This window comes from Lucilia sericata, unplaced genomic scaffold (assembly GCF_015586225.1).
Source record: "Lucilia sericata isolate MDLA Ls3-8-SP2 unplaced genomic scaffold, ASM1558622v1 Contig000022F_arrow, whole genome shotgun sequence".
In the NCBI taxonomy this organism is placed as follows: Eukaryota; Metazoa; Arthropoda; class Insecta; order Diptera; family Calliphoridae; genus Lucilia; species Lucilia sericata.
The window spans coordinates 134,438-160,675 of NW_023994060.1; the positions used below are offsets into that span (position 1 = coordinate 134,438).

The 26,238-nt window shown below is 30.1% G+C and overlaps 1 long non-coding RNA gene across 2 annotated transcripts in view; it reads right to left on the bottom strand.

Annotated features, from left to right (window-relative positions):
• LOC119609317 overlaps positions 1-25,706 on the bottom strand; it is a 33,935-nt gene extending 8,229 nt beyond the window's left edge. The window contains exons 1-2 of one of the 2 annotated variants that reach the window (XR_005231911.1): positions 25,628-25,706; positions 19,644-24,970 (exon numbers count right to left, since the gene is read on the bottom strand). This is a non-coding gene — a long non-coding RNA (uncharacterized LOC119609317). Of the gene's footprint in view, positions 1-19,643 lie in introns of both variants that reach the window. The other variant, XR_005231909.1, reaches the window with a different exon arrangement.
• Positions 25,707-26,238: the final 532 nt, after the last annotated feature.

A 26,238-nucleotide genomic window follows, 5' to 3' on the forward strand; every position in this document is an offset into this window, starting at 1 on the left:
TTTATTTAAAATATACTCGTTAATAAAGACACTCAACAATACACCTCCTCCCTTTAAACACTCCTCTCTGTTAAAACATCATACTCTTGGCATTTTTGCACATCACAACAAATGTTTGTGTATTTTTGCATGTTTTTATTTTATTTTCATTTCATTCTTTTCTTTTTTTCCCTTTTTTTTAATTTAAATTCTCTCTGACGTTTGTTGCTATTATTATTTATATTATTATTATTTTTTTTTGTATATAGTTTTTGTTGTTCATATTACTAAACATTTTGTAGTTGTTGCTTTAATTTCTTTTTGTTAAAGCTGTTTTACAACAAAATAGTGAACAAAAATATCAGGGGATTTTCGGTGTGTATTTGATGAATGTTTGAAAACAAAAAGAATTTTTACTGCGATTTTTTTATTCTTAAGCAATTTTTATACTTTACTGAAATATTATTTAAATTTAATAACAAGTGTATAAAAAAATGTCGAAAAATTAATACCTACATATTTTTAAAAACTTTATGGGTGAAAAAAACGTACAGGTTTTGCGAGTTTTAAAAAAAGACGTGACAATGCTGTTCTTTTTATTTATTAGATTTGGACTTTAAAACCTGTCTGTAAGTAATCTATCATCAACGAAAAATGAAGTACTGTAGAAAATATTTATAACTTTTATAAATAGGGCATTTGCGTGCCCTCATAAAGTACCAATTCTTTTTACCCTACACCACCATAGTGGGAGAGGTTGTTAAACTTTTGTGTTAATGTTTGTAACAAACATTTTCGAGACGATTAAGCCATGTCCTTACGTCTATTTTAAATGACATTTGGAAAATTTGTCAGTCTGTTGAAAATTATTCAAATCGGTTCGTTCATCTAGCACTCGGGTCAGAATCCCTTTCTGAGTCGATTTAGCTATGTCCGTCCGTCTGTCTATGTAAACATTGTGCGCACTCTACAGATCACAATTTTCAATATAATTTGGTACATTTTTTCTTTTGGCCCAATTTAAAATGGTTTAAATCGGACTATTATTTCGCCTAACCCCTTGATAGGGCTTTTTTGCTCATAGTTATGTTTAATGTTCCAGTATCTCAACGAAAATCGGCAAAACTTAGTTTTATAAAAGTCTAAATGATACTGTCGATTTTCTGCCTCATTTGGCCCTAGCCCCAATCAGCTCAGAATCACTTTCTGAGTACATTTAGCTACGTCCGTCTGTGTGTAAACATTGTGCGCACTCTACAGGTCGCAATTTTCAGGATAATTCGATGAAATTTTGCACATACTGTTCTTCTTTTGACTCAAGGACTATAATGGATCGATTAAAATCGATCCATTATTTCGCCTAGCACCTATACAACCGTACCACCCGAAAAGAGCATTTGAGCTCATAACTATGTTAAATGTTCTAGTATCTCAAAGAAAATCGACAAAACTTAGTTTTATAAAAGTCTAAATGGTATTGCTGAGTTTTTAATGATCGGGTCACATTTGACCATAGCTCCCATACAAACTTCTCTTCTAAAAATGACTTGAAGGTCAAAATTCTCTTGTAAATACTATTAACACAATGAAATTCTACATAAATGAAACCAGATATCTGTGACATCCGAATCTTCAATAATTCAGACATGATTTCGAGAAAATTGGCAAAATCGTTCCATAAATAACGGAGATATCAGCAAAAGTCCATTATAAAGAAGAAAATATCAGAAAATGAAAAACTTAAAACGTAATATAGTAAAACTATATAGACAATTGCGTATCAAGTGTCCCAACTTTTAAAATAGGTGTCTTCCGATTTGATTGAAATTTGCTCGAAGATTAGTACTATTGGATAATAGGCCAGTCAGAGAAAAGGGGTCATTAAAAAAATTTTAATTAAATTTTTTTTGGAAACTGTGAAGAAATAGCTATCTAAACTCCTTTGAACAATTTTTGCTAGGACCAATAGGTGAACATTTACACTCATTTGAAAAAAACACTGTATGACAAAAATTTCCAATTTCGGCCACCTTTAGCTCCGGCAGTTCTTGGCCGATAGAGCTGAAAATTTGTGCCTGACCTACTATCCAATAGTACTAACCTTGGTGCAAATTTCATCCAAATCGATTTTTTGAGTTGGGTCACTTGACACGAAATTGCCCATATATAATATGTATATGGTCTAATAATTGATTTCGCACGGTGTAATTGGTCAAAGATCCCAAATAAAACCTTATTCTGAAAATCAATTAATCGTAAATAACTTATTATTTAATTAGGATAACGAGACACGAATATGTTTTGTATATATACAAATTATTCTGCGATTTTTTCCCGGATCGCCTCATAATTGATTATAGCTCCTATATAAAGTCCACTTTCGAAAATTACATAATTGTAAATAACTCTATATGAATTAATAACTAATGTTATCGGAATAAAATTCTACATGAATATGTTCTTTATAAATGCAAATCATTTTGCTACACTTTCTCTGGATCGGCCCATTATTTGTTTATTTTGTAGCACTCTAACTAGTTTTTTTAATTATTTATTTTTAAGTATCTAGCTAATACGCAAATTACCGTTATAAAAATGTTGTTTTATTTTGTGTCTTAATTAAAAAAAGTATTTTATTTATAAAAGTATTTTTATTATGATTTATTGTAATTAAAAAAATTAATAATTCAGTTGTATGGGGGCTACATGAAATAATAAACCGATCTTAAGCATTTTCAATAGGCCGGTCCCTGGGACAATAAAAGATCACATACCAAATTTCATTGAATTATCTCTTAACCGACCCAGAAAATGATTCTAAGCCGAATAGTATACTTTAAGGTGGGTGTAGGGTCACCCACTAAAGTGGTGTAGGGTGTAAAAACGTATCGTCTGACAGCAATGGTTAGAAAATCGTTTGGTTAGAAATCGTTTGGTTAGAAATCGTTTTATACGATTTTCAGAATACATACTTAATAATAATGTCTAGCCGTATATTGAAAACCACTGATTTTTTCGTGATATTTCTCTTCAAAGGATAAAATTCGAAAAACTAGTGGGCGAGACACCACGCATATCTCAGAAACTTCAACAGATAGTCATCTAATTTTGTATTAAGAACTTTGACATCCATATCCATATTTGTAGATAAAAAGGGCACAATAGCTATAGTGGGCGTAGCACCTCCCACATAAAGAAAATCTTAAATAAATATATCTAAGAATATATAACAGCTAGAGTCCTGAAATTTTGTCGGGGCCACTTAAGACAATAAATGGGCGGACTAAAAATAAGGAGCGCGACCTCCCATAGGAATTAAATACAAAAATTCGTTTATCTGAGAAACTATTAGAGCTTACTTTGCAAAAACAATTTTGTCTTTCATGTGAACATTTGTAGATATAATGGGTGGACTGGCAAAAGGGGGCGTGACACCTACCGTAGAAATTAAATACAAAAATGCGTATATCTGTTAAACTATTAGAGCTAAAATCCTCATATTTTGTAAAAACTTTGATATTTATGTGAACACTTGAGCGTGGTACCTCCCGTATGAAATAAAAACAAAAATTCGTATATCGGGGAAACTAATAGAACTAGAATCTTAAAATTCGTAAAATTATTTCATTATTTATGTTGTTTTTAGGGTAGCAAAGCGCACTGGGTATAGCTATTTTCTTTATACAGGAATGAATTTGAGTTAGTACTGGTAGATAACATAATTCTTGTGTGATTCTGAGGTTAAGCCCTATTTGGTACAAGCCAAAGTCTATAATGATACTTAATTTCCGATTTTGAATTTATATAATTCATTTTAATGAAATAATTATAGAAATTAAATTTTATCTCACAAAAATTGCTAGTCAGCAGAGATGCTTTTAAAAATGTCACAATTTTCGTGATTCAATAATAAAAAAAGTACTAATTGACGACTCTGTCATCGTTGCCATTTATTGATGACTTATGTGCGCGCGAGGAGTAAGTCAATTTCGAATTTAGTGTATGTGTGTGTGCGAGTGTTTTTCTAATTGAATTTGAAAAGATTGTAGGTGACGATAAGTCTTCGAAGAAAATTTCTTGTGTGTTTTCTGTTTAGAATAACAAAAAAAAAAAATCAATAATTTTTTATTACGTACATATTTTCAGTACATTTACATACATACTCATACTCTTAATTTGTTTATAAAAATTTTTTGTTTATAATTAAATCAGTAGCAAGAAAGCAAAAGGAATGCAACAACATTTGAAGAAAGGAATTTTTTGAATTGACAGTTTTATTCAGAAATATGACAAATATGTTTTATATTTTACTTGTTAATTAATTTCAATTTATTTGTAGGTAAAATAAAGCGTTTTTCATCGTAAATGGTTTTTATTAATTTAACAATAAAATTAGTTTTCTAATTAAAACAAGTAGGAAAGTATAGTCGGGCATGGCCGACCATATAATACCCTACACCATGAGTATATTTTAAAAATTTTTATTTTTCACAAGAAACTTTTATGTTGAATTTTACCTTAATTCCAAAGTATTTAAGCAATTTATTGATAAAAAACTAATTTTCTAAATGAGGCTTTATATAGGAGTATAGGTAAAACATGGGCCGATCCTCATTAAATTTGGGAACAGGATGTATTTTTAAATAATAGTTAATTATGTTGAGTTTCATTGCGATACAAATGGTTACAAGTCAATTTTAGACGTTTAAGACATTTTTTGAAGGGGGGTTTGTATGGGGGCTAGGGTCAAATAAGGGCCGATCATTACGAAAATCTGCAGTGTCATTTATACTTATATAAAACTTATTTGTGCCAATTTTTAGAGAGATAATAGTATATTTGACGTAATTAGGGCATAAAAAGCCCAAATCGGGAGGTACGGTTGTATGGGGGCTATGTGAAATAATGGACCGATTTCAACCATTTTCAATAGGCTTCGTCCTTGTGCCAAAAAACATGCTTGGTCCAAATTTCATCAAATTATCTTGAAAATTGCGGCCTGTACCTTGCGCACAAGGTTTACATGGACAGCCAGCCAGCCGGACGGACGGACGGACATGTCTTAATCGACTCAAAATGTGATTCTGAGTCGATCGGTATACTTAAAGGTGGGTGTAGGACCAATATTTTTGTGTGTTACAAACATCAGCACAAACGTATAATACCCTCCCCACTATAGTGGTGTAGGGTATAAAAATATTAAGTAAATATAGTCGAACATGTCCGAAACATGTGATACCTTACACCTGTTAGTAGTATATTAAAAATTGGTTTTAGTTTTATGTTAAATTTTATCTTGATTCGCATATTAAGAAAATCTGTTATTCCAAATACTTGGGGACTGGGATTATAATCCAAAGGATTTGGATTTCTTAAAAAATGTCTCCTTCATTCAAATTTTAAATCAGAGGTATTTCGATATCTTAGTATAATTATAAAAGTTAAAGTGGGTTTTTTTGAAGTCTATAGAGGGCTAATTGGCTGGACCGATTTTCTTGAAAGTTTCACAGTACATCCCGTATATCTGGAAGGCGAGGAGCCACGCCCACAAACAAAAGTCGTATATCTGAGAAACTGTAAGAACTTTGATATCCATATGAATATGGACGGCCTAAGTAGAGTAGGCGTGGCAACTTCCATACAAAGAAATGAGTATATCTGGAAAAATATAACACTTACAGTCCTCTATTTTCAGAGCCACTTTAGTTCAATATAAATATTTAAGACAACAAATGGGTGGACTAGTAATAGGGGGTGTGGCTTCTACCATTAGAATAAAATACAAAAATTCGCATATCTGAGAAACTATTCGATCTAGAATCCTGAAATTTTAAACGAACAAGTTTGACATCCAAATGCGGATTCAGACGAATGTAGAGCATGTGGAGAAGACAGAGAAACTCTGGAACACTTTCTTTGACACTGCCAGGCATTCGTCGAAGTTAGATTCAAGTATCTTGGAAGTGATGTTATTCCGGAATTAACATTCCTGATTAACACTGATTGGAATATTCCTAGGAATTACGTTTCAGTTCCTTTTTTTCATGATAAGGAGCGCACAACAGGTCCGATAGTGGCCTAGGTGTATTTCTTCGGATTTCATGTAGTATATATCCTCCTATCAACCTAACCTAACCTTGACATCCAAGTGAATATTTAGGGCACAAAAATGGTTGAACTTGCAATCGGGACGTGGCACCTTCCATATTCATTAAATATAAAAATTCGTATATCGTGCAAAATATTACAGCTAGAATCCTCAAATTTTGCAAGAAAAACTTTGACATCCATGCAACAGTTGGAGAAAAAATCGGTAGACTTACATTAAGGTCTTGACGTTTTCTCTATAAATTAAAAAAAATTAATATACATATTTGGGAAAATTTTAGAGCTATTGTCTTAAAATTTCGCATGAGTAGCATTTAAATCCATATTAACGTTTGGAGAATGTTGGCCGGACTAACAATGGAGGGCGTGGCACCACCCATATGATTAAAATACAAAACTTCGAATATCTGGGAAACTATTATTAAAGCTAGAATCCTCAAAATTTGAGAAACTATTCGAACAACATCGATAGTATCGATATATAGTTTTTCTTTAAGCTGAGTACAATTTTGTATTAAATATGTAAATCGTGTCCCTTTAGGATATTTTCTTGAAATCTTACGAACGGACTACACTACACCCAAAATATTTTGGGTAGCGTCATATGACATTATAATATATTTTAAGAGAGGTAACCTAAGCTCCCTTATTTGGGAATTGATCTATTGCTTATGTGTATGTATATCGGTACAGAAATCATAAAATAGGTGGTTCCACAAGTGGCCCTAGCGTCTTAATAAAACCTATTTATAAATATCACTTTATATTGCTGTACAATATCTATATAATCGATCTTAACCAACTCGATTCCGTACTTAAAGAATAACTACTAACTGAGCTTTTGCACTCAGTTACCAATTGGGAATTTTTATGTACATTACACATCATTCTACTGAAAACATACATACATACACTATCGGACAAAATAAAGTGCAAAAGTGCTCATGCTACATTATTTTATCGAAAAATCTGTTAAATGATTATTGAATATGGAACTTTTTTTTAAATTCATTTAGTTTATATACAATGCTACAAAAATAACTATAAAACAAATTTATTCCACCTAAAATTTTTCTGTATAACATTTAAAATTAAAGTAAATTTACTTTTTGTCGGACAAAATAAAGTGTAAATTTTATATATCTTATATATATATATTTATTTCAGCGGAATTTTGTGATCAATTGTGGTCAAATATTAATCTATTAGATTTAGGGCGATGCTCTGAGCAGGTCATTCAAATTTTTCAGTGTTTTTTTTTTCTTACAATAATGTTTTTAACCTTAGTCGTGTGTTTGAAGTCATGAATCGGTTGAGGCATTAAGTCTCCCAAACCCATTTTTACGGCATTTATTTCCAAATTTTTATTAAATAAGCTCGTGAATTGCTCATTTGTTATTAGTTACTCCATTTTCACTAAGATTCTCGCTCTTAAAGTTGAATATGTAACAATACCGATTGCCCTCCACCATAATATTTTAAACCTGGGGTATTGTTTTTTAAATTTTGTATGTATATTGAAGGGCTTAATTCACACTCATTGTCGACATTTCAAAACTTTCGGTAGAAATTATGACTCATCTGACCAACTACGTAAATTTGATCTAAAAAATATGAAATTAAATACTAAAATCAAAAAAAAATTTTAAGCTTTTAAATATGTTGGTGAAAGATTGAAGGTATGGGTCAGTTGACTCTTCGTAAGTGTCCAATTTTTAACGTTAGGTGTGGGGAACCTAGGTGAAATTTATTCAAAAAGCTCCAATGAACACTATATGAGCATATTGCAGTGAAATCTTAAGATCAGTGCCTTCGAAATGGACTTGGGCAACTTTATATTTCGGCAAGATAATAAGCTTAAGCACTTGATAAAGTTGAAAAATAACATTACTGTAGGAAAAATCACTGAAAATTGAAATAAGTTGCTTAGAGCACCGCCCTAAATCCAATAGATTAATTTTGGACCACAATTTATCAAAAAATTCCGATGAAATAGTGATCAAAAACGTATTTCTTTTGAAAGCGATTGCGAATAATAATGGAGAACAAAATTACCAAAATGGCTTAAATAGATACAGATATTAAAATCAGAACCAAAATAGATAAAAATTTTGATTTACAAGAAATTTAAATAATGATATATAAAATTTACACTTTATTTTGTCCGACAAAAAAGTGAATTTATTTTAATTTTAGATGTTATACAGAAAAATTTTAAGTAGAATAATTTAGTTTTATTGTTATTTTTGTAGCATTGTATATAAACTAAATGATTTTGAAAAAAAAATTCCATATTCAATAATCATTTAACCGATTTTTCGCTGAAAGAACATACATGAGTACATTTGCACTTTATTTTGTCCGATAGTGTACATATGCATATTTAAACGTACAACAGATGTATTTAATTGTATTTTAAATTTGAATTTAATTAATAGTTCATCATTATTTTTAGTTTTTCTGTTTTTTTCTCCCATATTTTTTTGTTTAAATAGAATAAAATAGTGTAAATAGTGCAGTATGTATGTATGTATGTATGTATGTATGTATGTATGTATGTATGTATGTATGTATGTATGTATGTATGTATGTATGTATGTATGTATGTATGTATGTATGTATGTATGTATGTATGTATGTATGTATGAATGTATGTATGAACATATGAATGTATGCAATATAAATGCAATTTCAATGAATGAATGCATCGTTTGTCGTTGAACGTCAACAAAAACTAATTTTATTTCATTTCATCATGTTATTTATTTATTTTTTTTGCTTTCCATTATTAGTTCTATTCTGTTGTTAACGATGTTTTTACTCGCATACAAATTGTTTCATAAATGAGTGTTTTTGTTATTGCTATTATTATTATTTTAATGTCAATTAAATTTATTTTCTCATTGGCTTGGTCGACTGCACTTTGCTCATATAACTAGTATTTTTTTTTTTTTTGCATCAATTTTTTTTTCTATTTAAAAATAGTCTTACTACGTGTTCAGATGTTGCGGTTGCCATAGAACTTGTGTCGTCAGCTTTGTCGTATATTTCTTCTTCTTTCTTCGATTTTATGCCACAAATCACTTAACATATGCTTGTTGGTTTATTGTTGCTATGGTCATATACTATGTATGTATATGTTCTGAATGAAGAAGTATGATGAATGGGTATTATAATTAAATCAAATCATTTAGAAAACTTTAATAGTAAATATGTTTCTACAACTTTTGTTGTAAAATGAATCGAATGAATATTTCTTTCAGATAATAATTTTTATTAATTTGATTATATGTATGTATACTATATCACAACATGTTAAGTACACCTTTTCTAAATTACACAAACTTTTGCTAAGTAGTTTAGTAATAAATAAAATAGTCCATAGAATCATTTTCGGACTCGATTAATTCATGTCCGTCTGTACTTCATCCGTCTATGTAAACCTTGTACTTGAAGTGCAGGTCACAATTTGGAAGACAATTCAATGTATTTAGCTGAAGGGCGAACCCCTATTGATTTTGGTTAAAATCGGTCAAATATTTCACCTAGCCCCCATAGAAGCGGATCTTCCGATTTGGGCTTTTTAGCTCATAATTATGTTTAATATACTCGTATCTCGACATAAAGCTGTTCAATTAAATTTAATACTACCTTTGATGACCTTTCCGAATTTCGTGGGACTATTTTCGTGGAAACTAGTTGGGTGTACATGTCAAGTTTGGATCTACATATTTGGTTTAGACCATAATCATCATGCTTGGGCCGTAATGGTTACGTAAAGTAATTCATTACATGATCAATTATAATTACTTATAATGTTTAATTAAGCAATAAACAATTACAATTACTTGTAATTGAAAATTTTGTAATTATAATTGAAATGTACATTTTCAATTACTTGCAATTGAAAATTTTCCAATTATAATTACAATTACTTGAAATTATAATTTAGATATTACTAATTATAAATTACATTACTAATTATAAATTCACTTACAATCACAGGTAATTGTTATTGGTAAAGCTTCAATTACAATTACTTCAAATGTAATTATAATTATAATTGAAAATGTAATCACTACCCCCCAAGCCTACCGGTCAGTATGAGAACTTCATGAAAGACTTCGATCCGAATCACATTACCGGAATTACTAAAAAGTGGTTTGTAGAAAATGGCATTTAACTTTAAGTTATGCCTCCCCAGTCTCCGGGTATAAATCCGATGATGGTCTGTCTATCTTAATAAGGAAACTATTGACAAAAAAAGATCCAGTGAAAACCATCAAACTTTGGGAGCGTTGTTATGAGAACAATTCTGTTCCGTTTAGCCAGAAAATGGACTTTTAAGTTTTCACTAAAAAATCGAATGTTTGTGGGAAATAAAAGTGATCACAGATTTAAATCCTTTTTGTCCTAGGGCCTTCCGTTTAGCCAGAAAATGGACTTTTATGTTTTCACTAGAAAATTGAATATTGGTGGGAAACAAAAGTGATCACAGATTTTAATCCTTTTTGCCCTAGGGCCTTCCGTTTAGCCAGAAAATGGACTTTTAAGTTTTCAATAAAAAATCGAATTTGGTGGGAAACAAAAGTGATCACAGATTTTAATTCTTTTTACCCTAGGGCCTACCGTTTAGCCAGAAAATGGACTTTTATGTTTTCAATAAAAAATCGAATTTTGGTGGGAAATAAAACTGTATTCGATTATAAACGCAAAAATTCGATAACTAATTAAATAAACAAATTGATCTGACTAAAAATTCTATATCAAATAAAAATAGTCCAATTAATTTCGGAATATAATAGAAGATTTTTGTTTGACATTTCCAACTAGATTTCGTTATTATCATTATTATATTTCTTTCCATTTACGTAATGCAATGTAGAATAAGTGTTTATACGTACGTACGTATGTTCGTATTTAAAACCAAATAATTGTAATTTGTATTTTATTTTGTTGTTTGTAATTTTTTTTTTCAACTTTTATTTGCAAACATTTATTTGCGGAATAGCGTCATCATGAATTAACGAAGCATTCTATTATCGAGATTAAATATCATTAAGCTTTTTACAATATGATACTATATATTCTATACTTACACTTATGGCAGTACATAATATACAATATATATATACTAGAATTTAGTTATTATAAATTTTTAGATTATACAACTTAAGAAATAAATATATCAAACAAAATAGAACACGATCTTTTCCTCTCCTGCTATATGCATGAATGTAATTCTAATATATTAATTATTGTTAAAAAAAAATAATAATAATATAATAGAAAAAAACAAATATGAAAGCGTCTTTGTTTAGCAACAATTCATATCAATTGTTACAAATAGAAAAAGCCGCTAAATCCTTGTTGGAAAAATTCCAATTAAACTATAGATTTGTTTAAGCCTTAAAGCCTTGAGAAAAACGGAAAAGGTTATTTTTTTATTCAGTATACATATTGATTATAATTCTTGGCAATATATTTTATTGCTTACTTGTCAGTAAGACATTTTACTAACGATGCAGTCATATCAATCATGTTTTTTATACCATCCCCTGCAGCTAATGAATCATTTTATTTTAAAAATATTACTATTGTTCCATATAAGTTTACATTTTCTATAAGGTTTTTTTTTTCGTGAAATTAAAAACTATTAATTAACTATTTAAAAAAACACAACACGTAATCTTGTATGGGAGTATATATTACGTAAAAACAAAATTTTTCTAATTAAATACAAGTAAGAAATTATAGTCGGGCGGGGCCGACCATATGATACCCTACACCAGTTATGAATATTAAATGTGATTTATTTTTCATAATAAAGCATTTATCTTCAATATTCCCTTGTTCCGATACATTTAAGCAATTTATGGATGAAAAACTAATTTTCTGAAAGAGGCTTTATATGGGGGCTAGGGGCAAATATGGACCAAGCCCGATAAAATTTTGTGAATATATTTATATTGACATAATATTTTATTGTGCTGAATTTCATCGCGATATTTGCGTTTATAAGCTAATTTGGGACATTCAAGTAATTTTCTGAAGGGGACTTTGTATGGGAGCTAGGGTCAAATGTGGCCCGATCTTTATGAAATTTGGCAGGGTCATCAAGACTTCTATAAAACTTAGTTGTGCCTTTTCGGGTGGTTCTGTTCTATGGGGGCTAGGTGAAATAATGGACCGATTTTAACCATTTTCAATAGGCTTCGTCCTTAGGTCAAATAAAACGTGCATGCCAAATTTCATCCAATTATCTTGAAAATTGCGACCTGTACCTTGCGCACAAGGTTTACATGGACAGCCAGCCAGCCAGACGGACGGACGGACGGACATAGCTTAATCGACTCAGAAAACGATTCTAAGCCGATTGGTATACTTTAAGGTGGGTCTAGGACGAATATTTTTGTATGTTACAAACATCAGCACAAATCCAATATACCCTCCCCACTAAAGTGGTGTAGGGTATAATTACAATATAGCTGTTTATTGTTTCGGTAGATAAAAAGTCAACAACTCTAATAAATAATATGTTGGTTGTCATCATTATAGAGATCTTGTTATTAGTAGTATTTATGATTTTAAAATGTTGTTCATAACTTAATAAATTATAATAAAAGTAATATTAAAAATTATTAAATTTGCTTTGGATATGTAGAGAAATTTTGGTTCTATAGCTTAAAGTATCCAAAAACTGATTTTAAGACAATTACGATATGTCCATCTATCTCCATCGAGTACATTTGGTAAACATTTTTGCCACAAGTATATTTATTTTGGTTCAAATCGGTTCATGGTTTTACATACTCATAATTTTTTTAATTATACACCAATTAACATCATTTACATATATATGAGTATCGGGCCAAGCAATGGGTTTGTGCTGATGTTTGTAATACCTAAAAATATTAATCCCAGTCGGCTCAGAATCACTTTCTGAGTCTATTATGCTAAGTTCGTTCTTTCGTCTATGTAAACCTATAGGTCACAATTTTCAAAACAATATTTTATAGAATATGGCATCCAGGGACGAAGAAAGTAGTTGAAATTGGTCCATTATTTCACCTAGTCTCCATACAACCGTACCTCAAAATATAGTTTTTTGGCTCATAATTATGTTAAATGTTCTAGTATCTCTATAATAATCAATAAATAAGTCTAAATGATATTGCCGATTTTCGTAATGATTGGCCTTATTTGACCCTAGCCCCCATACAAAATTTTCCCTTTAGATATATAATATAACGGATTTTTTACTAGAACACCATTTAAGAAAAGTTCAAAAATAATAGTATAGAGATTTTTTAAAATTACAAATATAATATTTGAAATAATGTAAAATTTGAAAGGATCAAGATATCGGAACCAAATATTGGACATATATACATGCAAATCTTCCCTCAGGATAATCTAGAGACGATGCTAAATCTGCTCTACGACTTAAACAGTCGAACGGACTGAAGCATGATCTCATTGGTCATGGCACCATCATACAAAAGATGGGAAGGCCAATCATAGTGCAGGAAACGAACTACATACTATCTACGCTGAATTTTAATAAGTCATTCAAGACCAGAAATAGGGTAGAAGGGGGACCACAGCCACTTTTTTTTTTTGAGGCGGCCTCAAATTAAAACCACAATACATATTCTTAATTTTATTCTTGGCTCGGATACTTAGATATGTTGGCTTTAGTTTTATCCCTTTCAATCTTTCCTAAGTCATCCTCATACACATATTTTTTTAATTTTCCGCACTGACCAAAAACGGCGATACCGCCCCATCCATGGGGTAAATACGCCAAGGGGATGGGGCAGATTTGTCATTAGTAAAATAAGCCAAAAAAAATTAAAAAGTAAAAACTTATTTTGCTGTTTTATATTTTAATTCTCTAAACAAAGTACAATAAACTAGATATTTATTGTTTATTTCACATAACTAAACGAAAAAATAATAAAACAAATTATTAATGATTTTTTCTATATTTTAACAAAATTATGTTCTACATCACAAGCATTACATATATTTGGCGCATGTGCCCCACGGGCAGTTCTGGGGTTTAGTTTAAATTTTTTTCGGGTTTCAAATTATATTATCGAAAATATTATTATGTCTTATTATTCACTATTATTGACGTTCTATCACTGACCAATATATTTTTTCTATCACAAAAATTAAAAAAGTTAGCACAAAAAATTCACACAGTGAAATATTTTCACAGCCCTTTGAAAAACAATTAATCACGTCTGCCTCCCATCATATGTAAAGTTAATCTTTCAAACGTTCAGGAATGATAGATAATCGATAAACAAAAATAAAATTTGATAATGCGATAAAATCGATTACTCGGTTTTCAAGTTATTCGCTTTGGCAGATGTGCCCCTATGGCGAATGATCCCCTTCTACCCTACTTATGGCTCTAAGATAGAAAGAGGCACGGGATCGGGAATCTTCTCCGAAAAAACTGAATTTTCTACTATCTCTTCGACTACCTGACACCTGCACGGTCCTTCAGGCAGAGATATATGCCATCGATACAGCCGCGAGATGAATCCGGGAACTAAATATCGAAAATTCAACTATACATACATATATACTTGGACAGCCTTACACCAATCAAGGCTCCAATGTTATTAAGTCGAAATGTCTTCTCAATTGTATTCAATCATTGACACAACTGACACAACATCACGTTGAATTGATTAGGATTCCAGGAGATGAATGCATCCGGGAAAATAAAATATCTGATGAATGCGCAACCAAAAGGTTGTCCCTAGACTTAACCCTTGCGCAAAGAGATATTCACACTCCTCTGGTGACCCTATCAAAATTGATAGATGACTGGGCTTTGAGTGAGACGGAAGTCAGGTGGTCAAATATCACCACTTGTAGAATATTGAGACTGCTCTGGCCCACTCTGACAACGGATAGGACTTGGACTCTCTTGTTTCTTAGTAAGAACTCGATTAGGCTCCAAATTCCCGTAATTTCAACAAATAACTATGTAACTATGCACTGATAGATACCTATTCGTTGAAATTGCGGGCATAACTGGTATAATTACTGGGCACTGTGTGATTGGATATGTGTTGGAACATATAGGCTACCCACATAATAACTACTGCAAAAGCTGTTTGGACGAAGAAGAAGTGAAATCGGTACAACACGTTCTATGTGACTGCTCAGCCTTACAAGAGCACAGACTACTTTATCTTGGTAGAGCTCTTTTCCATCATCTGGACTATCTCAGAGATGCGTCACTAGTAAACATTTTTATTAGAAACCCCAGCTGGTTTTTACGGATACCGCAAGAACTAAGTAGTTATCGAAATTAGGGAAGGAATCCATTCTCTCAACATAAGGGAATGGCAATTCTAAGGGTATTACTACGGGCCACAAGGCGAGCAACCCTCGTAACCTAACCTAGATGCGAATCTTTCTAAAATAACGCCGTTACCAGTTTTCGCATATTCTATGCAATCCCTAAAGTGGGGAAAATGTTTAAAAAAAACTGAGTTTTTTGATGAAAATTACCCTGTGATGTGATAGTAAAAATACTTTGAATATATTTAAGAAACATTTAGCGCTACATATATATGAAGCCATTATGGGGATCGGTGATTTGGGGTTTTAGAATTTTTTACTTAAAGCTAATTTTTTTTAATATTAAACAAGTTTAAGTAACGTTTCTGGTGCCAGTGTTCGCTTAAATGGGCCAAAGTTTATTTTACACGCTTACACATTAAGTTATTTTTCCGGATCACATAAACAACAGAATATATTAAAAAAAAATTTTTCAACCCCCCGTAGGCCCGCCACTTCTAAAAAACTAAAAAATATCGGGAAAATTTTAAAATAAAAAATTTAAACCTAAGTATCTCTGAAAGAAAAGCATATTTTTTTTATAGATCTTCTCAAGGAGTAGTTTTAAATTTTGGCTCATTCGGATCATAAATGGATTTTTGGATATATATTTTTTTAATAGATAATTGAGATGACCAACTTTACGACGCTATCCACTGCCCCGCCCTTTCCGCCCGTTACGATATCTTCAATAGTTTCAGAAATACTAAATTATTTCCAAAAATAAAAGATTCTAAAACACACCAGATATATTTGGGTTCCAAATCTTCAATAATTCTATAACTAAATCGGTTTACAAATAACGGAGATATGAACCATATTTCAAAAATCTCATGTTTAAAAAATGTCAAAAAAACTTATAAAGACATTTTCTCGTAACAATATCTTTGGAGTTATAACAGTCTTGTAGTAAATGAATGCTTTATTGTTTTTTTGGATTAGCTCAAGATTTATTTAATTAAAAAAACTCTATATAAAATGATTTATAATTGAAACCAGTTAAATTTGCATAATATAAAACAATTTTTTATTTGTTATTATATTTACTTAACGCTCTTTAGTTTGTTTGATTTAATAAACTTTTTAATTAAACTTCTTTCATTTTTTTACTGATGCAATAGTATTTTTTCCTAAAGCAGCAACTGCCGTAGACATGCAACGAATGCAACCTTGTATCCAGTTTTTCAATTTGCTGCCGTTTTTTTTTTCTTAAACTCTTTTTCTGCATTTTTCATTAGTAGCCATTCTTGCCGTTGCTACCGGATGTGTACTTTATTTATTTATAAAAATAAAATTATAAACATTTTGTTTATTGTCTTTTCCTTTTATATTTTTTTCTTCTTTAAACTGCTGTTTTTGCTTTTATTTCTGTTTTCTAGTGCTTCGTTTTTCTTCCACAGTTTTTGGGTGGAAGAAAATTTTTCAGTATTTTTGCATTTTGTTTATTATTTTTTGCAAATGTTTATTTTTTTTACAAATAAATAATGAAAATTCTTTTAGTACAATTTTAACAGAAAAAAAGTAAACATTATTTGCTCGTGCAATGAACAAAAATTTTTTATTAAGCATTTTTTTTTTTCTTAAATTGTTGTTTTATATTGCAAATTGTAGTTATTAATTTTATTAAATTTGTAGTTTGTCAAAAGAAATGAATTTATTTTTCTCATATTTTTATTTTACTATTATTAATATTTATTTTTTGACAATTTTTGGCAACAATTTTTGTTTGTCTGTGATTTATTTGAAATATTATTGTTTGAAAGAAAATTGCTAAAATGTTGTTTGAGTATTTAAAATTGTATATTGGCAATATTTTTATTAATTATTTCACTTTATTATGATTTCTGCATACTGTCTGCATTACTTTGAAGTTGTTATATAATGACTGACAAAAACGTTAAATTTTAATTTATTAATATAAAATTGCTTACAAAACTGTTAAATAACCTATGAAATATTTTAGAATTTGTTTTAAATTAATTAAGTTCTAGAAAGGATGCCAATAGAACTACTTCAGCTTCTTGAACATCAACTTTGGAACTAGTGATGCCGCTTTTACCTCTGGAACCCGTTCTGGGAAACATTGTTTTGGTTCTAAAGTCTTTCTACAGCGTTTTCTAGGAACCAGTTATCTGGCACAAGTTATATATTCATACATTTCAATAAAACTCATACTAGTTCCATAACAACTTCTTGGAACCAGTTGAACAAAGTTTAAAAAATTTAGAAGAAAAAAATATTCAGAACAAAATTTCCTTAAAAAAACAACTAATTCCAGAACTGTTGCAAAAAAGGGGTGTATGTTCTCTAAATCTTCCCAAGAACTAGTTCCGAACAGGAAAAATTAAAAAAAAATATTGATTAAAGCAGGCGCGGATCCACGGGGGGAAGGGAAGTTTTCAAGATAATTTGTTGAAATTTGGCACATACTCTTCTTTTGATCCAAGGACTAAGCCCAAATATTTAAAGTCGGTCCATTATTTCACCTAGCCCCAATACAAAAGTACCTTCGGAAAAGGCTTTTGAGCTCATAATTATGTTAAATGTTCCTAGCCCCCTACAGAAAATGACTTGAAGGTCAAAATTCACTTATAAACACTAGTATCACGATTAAATTCTGCATAAAAAACTTTTATGTAGTCGTAAATCCCTCCACCATATTAACCCCCTGCACCTATATAACCCCTCGTTTAGAAAATATCTTTGTTTATCAACAAATTGTTAAAATATTTCTGAATTAAGGTAAAAAACGAATATTCCACTTTTTTTAAATAATCGCATTGCAGAAGAAAAACTTGAAAAACCCTTCACGAATTAGGGAAATAAAGAGTTTTTCTAGATCTCCTTGGTTTGTTTAAGATAGATACTTTTGATTATACTCTTTCGATATATATTTTTATTGCCCAATATTCCACTTAAAATGACAGCTAAAAAACGATGTTGTTTCAATACTTCCAACTGAAAAAATATTCTTAAATACTTTATTTACTCTCAATTAATCTCAATATCAGTGTTCAGATAAAAGGCGTCATTTATTAAATGTATGTATGTCAAGGGTCAAAGTTCATTTAATGCAAGTTGAAGTCCCCAAAATATGAATAAACATTAATTTTTCCTATTTCTGTAATTTTTATGAGTTTAGATGACTTTTGAGAATATGTCAGGAGGGTCTAGAGACCAATATCTATGTTTATTTTTAAAGTTGTTATTACTTAAAATGCAAATCTTCTAAAATGAAAACATAACTTTAAATAACCCACTTTATAAACCTACCCTCGTATTGAGAGTTTAATAAACATTTTCCGCTACCTATATTTTTCTATTGGGGCTCCATGGGTAGCCAATTTAGAAGCAATTGAGAAGAAATGTACTTTCAGATTTTAATAAGACCAAGTTAATATGTATTTTTTGAACTCAATAAAAACGAAAGGAAGACTTTCCATAATTAAATTTGTCTAAAATAAGCAAACGTAATTATAACACTAAAACGGGCTATATCCGATATTGAGGTTATGTTCTTAATATGAGACCCAGGTTATATATAAATTCAAATTTGAAATCTTTTCGAAGTTGTATGTAATAAGAATGGATCGTTGTTCCTTTAGGACATTTGAAAGCTGGAAAGATATTACTAGGGTAAGTAGGGTACAATGGACCGACCAATTGGAAGTCTATGACCAAAATTCATAGGTTTTTAATTCATCTGCTTACAAAATATAACAAAATATAATTGATGTGGCACGAATAATGTTTTAACTGTTCAATCAGACTCTGTATAGTTCAGTTCATAATTGACCCAAGTCCCCATAGAATAGGTTTTCTTGGATATATTTTTGATTTTTTTCATAATATCGAAGTTACAGTGAGTACCGCTCCATAGTAAATTATTTCTTGATTAATTTGAAATCACACTTCAAATATGTTCTTTTATATCTAATCCAAATAATCCTTGTGGATCAGAGTCTGGTTATTATTTACATTTGCATTCAATAACTTTTTTCCAAAATTTTCTTTAACAAACAAAAAGAATTTCATCACATTATTTGAAAAAAAAAGTCGCATGTATGTAATTATTAAGAAAAACTTTGTATATTGTATAGTTTTTAGTTTACGACGCAATAAGGTTTTCATTTTTTTCTCAATACTTTTCAAATATTTTTCTATACAATTTGTTTGTTTTTACTTACTTGCAGAAGGAAGAGGAGGGGAAAACTTTGAACAACTTAAGGGTTTGTCAATTTTGTTTTTTGTTTTTTTTTTTTAATTTGGCACATCAATTAAATTGTTATGGAATTGTAATGTTTTAAACACTTTTTTGTAACATTTTCAAACAAATTTAAATTTATAAATAATTTTTCTAATTTTTTTTAATAAAAGTTTTATTGATTTTTCTTTAATTATTTGTATTTTTTTAATAAAATTTTTATTTACTTTTAAGTAATTTTTTATTAAATTTCTGTTGCTAGAGTATTTTGGTATGTATGTGTGTGTTTTTTACAATTTCTTTTTTTAATGGTTTTTGTTGTTGTTGTTGCTGCTGCTACTGCTTGTTATTTGGATGCCGCTTATATCCGTTTCGTACGATCACACAAAGGTTTCAGTTCTCAATGCCACAGTCATCACCAGCAGACCATATGGAAAGTTTAGTTTAGTTCTCTACCTTCGTTTTCAGCAACAACAGCTACACTAACAACAACAACAACAGCAACAAAAATATATAACAAGCGACGTTGATTCGTTTAAAATCGTTTCTACTGTCTAGTACTCATTCTACGTTATTTTGTTCTTGTTTATGGGGAATAATACTATATGGTTGTTTTTATTATTATTTTTTTTTGGTGTGTAATTTTGTTGAAACTTATAAAAACTAATAATTTTTCTAATAATTTTTTTTTTTTGAAAAATTAAAAATTTATTTTTTAGTCCTTAAAAAATGTTTGTGTTTACTTTTTACTATAATTTTTTTTATTTTTCTTATTCTTTATTTCGCTTTTTTATTATTATTGTTTTCTTATCACTTTCTTTACAAGGGGTTTGTGTAAAATCGGGGCCCTTTTTTTCCACTAACTAAGACCCCTGACCCAATCTTGTATTTTCTTTCTTTCTTTATTTTGCTTTTAGCTTTCACTGTGAGAGCAAGTTGTTGTTATCTGAAATCCTAACAACAATAAAAAACACAATGTACTCACTCGCTCATTTAGTGCAATTACTCGTTGGTTTTTTTCCTCAATCTCCTCTGTACAGTAAACTTTTCTCTCAGTGTTTGTTTTTTCTATTTCATTTTTATTTACATTTTTTGCCTTATTTTGAAAAAAAAAAAAAAAAAAACACAAACTTAATCTCTCGTATATACCTATAACACGACAATGTTTTCGCTCTTATTCGGGCTTTATTAGAGATTTAATGTGTTAGTGTTGGTATTACTTTTGCTTTCCTTCTGTATATTTTTTTTACTATCATCACCGCCACAAACTTACCAACAAACTAAACTTATATACAAAAGTATATAATACAAAATCACATACATACATATATAGATACATACATATGAACATATATTTATATACATTCATATGTAATTACTTTTTTCATTGTTATTGTTGTTGCTATTGTGTTCTCCTAACCCAGACTCAAACCCTTTTATAAACTTTAACGAGTATAGGTCTCCCTGTATATGTATGATATACAAAAACAGCAAAAAAACAATTGTTCTCATACATCCACAACCCAAAAATTCACTTGACGCAAGCACAGTGTTTTGTATTGAATGCATTTTTTCCAGTTTTTTTTTTTTAATAATTTTTAGTTTTTCTTGGAAAATTATTTATATTTGATAAAAAAAAATCGGGGCTATTTTTATTTTGTCATTCTGAGACCCACAAAGGTGTCCATCTGTCTAACTCTCTATTGATAAGTTACAAAAATTTACACTGTAAAAAAACCTTCGTAAAAACTACGTTTTTTATAGATGTATATCATTGTATTAATGAAAATTGTTTCATTGTTGTTTCAACGAATTACAAAATTTCGTTAATATAACGAAATCTTTTCATTAACAAAACAAGTAAGAATTTATTGTGGGACGAGGTTGACCATATAATAATACCTTACACCATTTATAATAATAAATTAAAAAAAAAAAATTAAAATAAACCATTTAAGTTAAATTGTACCCTCCCTCAGTTATTTATTGTTGAATAAAATTGTGGATATTTAAGACATTTTTTTAATGGGGCTTTGTAAAGGGGCTAGGGTCAAATGAGGCCTTATCGCTATAAAATTGTACAGGGTCATCAAGGCTTGTATAGAACTTGGTTTTGCAGCTTTTTGTTGAGATATGAGTATATTAGGAGCTTAAGAGCACTATTCGGGAGTTCAGTTGTATGGGAGCTAGGTGAAATAATTGACCGACCTTAACTATTTTCAATAGACTTCGTCTCTAGTACAATAGAATATCATGTGTCAAATTTCATTGACTTATCTTTAAAATTGCGACCGGTAGTATGATTTACATGGACGGACGGACATATCTAAATCGACTCAGAAAATTATTCTAAACCGATTGGTATACTTTAAGGTGGATACAGGTATAACATTATTGTGCTTTACAAACATCTGCACAAACCCAATATACACTCCCCACTAAAGTGGTGTAGGGTATTATGAACTAAAAAATTTTGTTTGTAATTTAGTTTCCTTAATATAATGACATGTTTCGTTGATGTTACGAAACTTTAGAATGAAATGACAGTTTTAGATTTATTTACATAAATGTTTGTTATGCAGCCATCGCTATTATTAAGCATAGGTTAGTTTTTGACCCATACAAGGACCTCTTGATTATAAAATTTTAATGTTTATAATTGGCTTAAAAATACTAGTATACGATAAAATTCACAATTAATTCAGTCCCCCTTTGAATCGATGTAATTCTGAAAGTATCCGGTACTTTATAAAATGCACTTTAAAAATTAAATTTTAACGTTAATATCTAATAACACAAAACTCACTTTTTTCACTTAGAATTTTTTTAGTTTGGAGCCAGATGCTTATCTATTGCATTACATTTAAAAGGAAAATTAATCTCTTTTCCGACGGTATAATGTTTTGCTTATATTTTTGGAAATTCAAATCTGGTATCCGTTACTTTATATCATATTGTTTTAAAAAATGTGGCTTAAATTGGTCTTATTAATTTTCTAAGACGAATATCCTTGGCAACAAAGTAATAATTGTATTGGTTGCGGTCAGATATCAAATATCTGGATATAAAACCTTCGAACTATGCATATGAACATACATACATAAACAAACACCAGACTTGCGTGAATAAGAACGTAAACGGAAAGAGAAATGGGTTGGAAATGTGAGGCATTGATCCTATATACGAGATCGTGCTAAAGCGTAACATTGGAGTAAACCTCTGCGGAAATTTGCTGATACACGAATATCTTTAAATTGCGAGACAAAACGGGTCTGGGGATTTAATTGAAAACATACAAATCGAGATATATAACCAACTATCTAACAACAACACTAGCTACCATATGGAAGTCCGAGCTATCACGAAATGTGTAAAATGGATTTGATTGAATATATTGCCATTATTAAGATATTTTCCGCGACAGCTACAACTTATAGGATTTAATCTAAAACAGTCTTAGACTGTAAGAGAGCTATAAACTAATACTCTTTCAGTGGTAAGAAATGGATCAGTCGGAGAACTCGGTGCCCATCGGTTAGGAGAGACCGAATATACTTGCTTTAAAAAAAAAGTACTTAAGGGAGTTAATTATATGGGTATTAGGCCACTCAGGAGTAACCGGTAACGAAAGAGAGAATGTAATAGCTTTAAAAGGATGGCAGCTTAACCTCACGAACCCAAAAACATTTGACGCAATGAGGGTAGAATTAAAAAGTGGGTTAGGCCTCTTGGAATAATGAAACGTTGGTTAGAACCACAAAGATCCTATAGCGTGACCCTATAGAGAGCAGGACGAGAAGCCTCCTCAAAATGAGCTAGTTTGAGTTAAGTATGATGGTACATATTCTAAGTGGATTCACAGGATTACGGGCACAGCTATACAAAATTGGACGTGCGGATTCAGATGAATGTAGAGCATGTAGGGAGCGCTTTCTTTGTTGTTGTTAGGCTTTCGCAAAAATTAAATCAAAATATCTTTGGAGTGATATTATTCCGGATATAACATCCCTCACGAACATTGATAGGAAAAGCCTTAAGAATTACGTCTAGGAAACTGAGTTTCTGAACATTGGAGGATAATGCATACTATACTATATAAGGGTTTTTAGTTTTTACCAACAAACATTTTCCATTAAATGAGCGCACAGTAGCCTATCTGTATTTCTTCGGATCAACCTAACTTAAGGAAATTAATCGGACGAATGCACCATCATTCGACACAACTAGGACTTTATTGAAAATATGGATAAGAGAATTCCATACGGCCAGTTGCAATAATGAAACAGTGTTTAGGACCACAAAAATACTATGGGGTGACCTCAACGAGGAATCTGCTCAAAATGGACACATAAATTTACGGGCACAACTATAGAAAATCGATCAAACAGATTCAAACGAATGTAGAAGATGCGAAGAGTACAGTTCAACACTGAAACACTTTCTATGCCTGGCTTTCGTCGAAATTAGATCTAAACATATTGGAATCAATTTTAATCCTGATATTACATGCTTTAAGAATACTGAATGGGAATTTCAAAGAAACTACGTACACGAAAGTGAGATACTGAGCTTGTACGATTTTTGCATCCACATATTCTATGTAAGTCAGCACACAACAGGACCGAAAGGGATATAGGTTATTTTTTTCGGATCTGTGGTAATGTACGTTTTACTATTGATCTAACCTAACTATTTCGTTCAATTTCTTATTATTTTTACTAGGATAATCCAAATTTAATTAGGAAAGAGTAAAGAGTACTTTTAGTTCAAAATGGTGATCTCTTAAGATGTTGTTAATTAACACTTTTAAGGCATTTTATGTCTAGTTAGCGAATTGGAAATGTGTTACATATTTTGTAGGTTAGGTAATATGCATACTCAGAATAGGTCAGAGGTTATTTATTTGTTTGTCCATTACAATAAAAATTATATAATATAATAAAAATTATATTACAATAAAAATTATATTCTAAATATGGGACTTTTAAACAATAGTTTAATGAAATTAACAATTAATAATAATTTAACAAAATTTTGTTTTTTTAATTGTACTAAAACAACTCATTAAATTATAATAAAAGTTGTTTAAAAATAGTACTTTAACACTTAAACACAAGTGATTTATTAAATTGTTAAGATATTTGTCCGAATATATTAAATCAATTTAAAATTGCAATACATATAATAATTTTGTTTATTTAATTAAAAAAACAATTAACTATTTACCTTGATCATGAATTTTAAATTCGTGTTTTGCTGATGTTGTAGGCGATGACGCTGTCGTTGTTGAATAGATGTTGAGGAGGAAATCTAAAATAAATTTTAGATTTGATTTTGATTTTGATTTTTTCAATTGACATATTTAATTACATATATTTAAATATAAAATTTGTGTTTGTTGTTATTTTTTTTAAAATTTAAATAATAATAATTATAGAATAGGTAAATAAAAATATACAATTTAAGTTTCGGAAACATATTGCTGCAAGTTATTTTAATTGTAAATGTTATTTTTTAGCCACTAACGCAAAGTATGACCCAACCAACAATTCAACATCACTTATCATTATCTGCACAGACATTTGCATTTAATTAACGGAGGGGATTTATTTTTTTTTTGTTTTTAGTTTGAATTTTGTCATTATTTATTTATTGTTGTAGTTGTTTTAAGAAAAATTCTCACTAATTTTGTGTTTAAACTTGTATGTCATCACTTTTGATGGATTTGTTTAAAATTGAAAAAATTTTATAGTTGATGTCATTTTAATTTTTTTTATTTAAAACTCATTTCCTTTTCTTAAAAAAAAAAATAATATAAAAAAATTATTTTTTAGCAATATTTTTGTTTTTGTTTTATAAAAATTTAAACTTTTTGTCAAACTCTTAATAATTGTTATAATATGTATCACTTTAATGTTAATTTTTTTTTGGTTTGTATTGCTTTAGAATTGCGTTTGTTGTGCTTACAGTTTGCTCGTTGAGCTTTCAATGGCAACTAGGAATGTGGCAAACATCCAGCAAACCCAAAATACTACTACTCTACACTGCACAATATTTAAGTCTATAATATAGAAAAATGTCTCGAATAAAAATCATCCAACGAACGAACTAACCAACCAACCAACAACAGAAAAGTCATCAACTCAACGAACACTGTGGCAAGTAGTGGTAGTAGTAAGTCATCTATCCAACCATCCATCTATCCATCTATTCTTCCATTCCATTTCTCCGTTTTATTCATTCAAACAAACCAAACCAAACAGAACAGAACAACCCAACAACCAACCAACAGTCAAACAGCCGGTTTATATTATTGTATGTCTCCTTGTTTACGCCTTTTGTTATGACAGTCACTCAGTCTATCTTTCTGTCTGTCAGTCAGTCTGTCTTTCTGTTAGTTTGTTTGTTTAAAGCCACATCAGAATATCTAACTAACTAGGCATACGGACGGGTGAGGTAGTCAAACAAACACGGCCAGTTAGTTATTGGTCTAAACTACAAGACCTTGAAAGAATTTAAACATTTTTCAATGATTTCAATTTTAATCTTTAAACATATTTTATTATACAGATGTTATC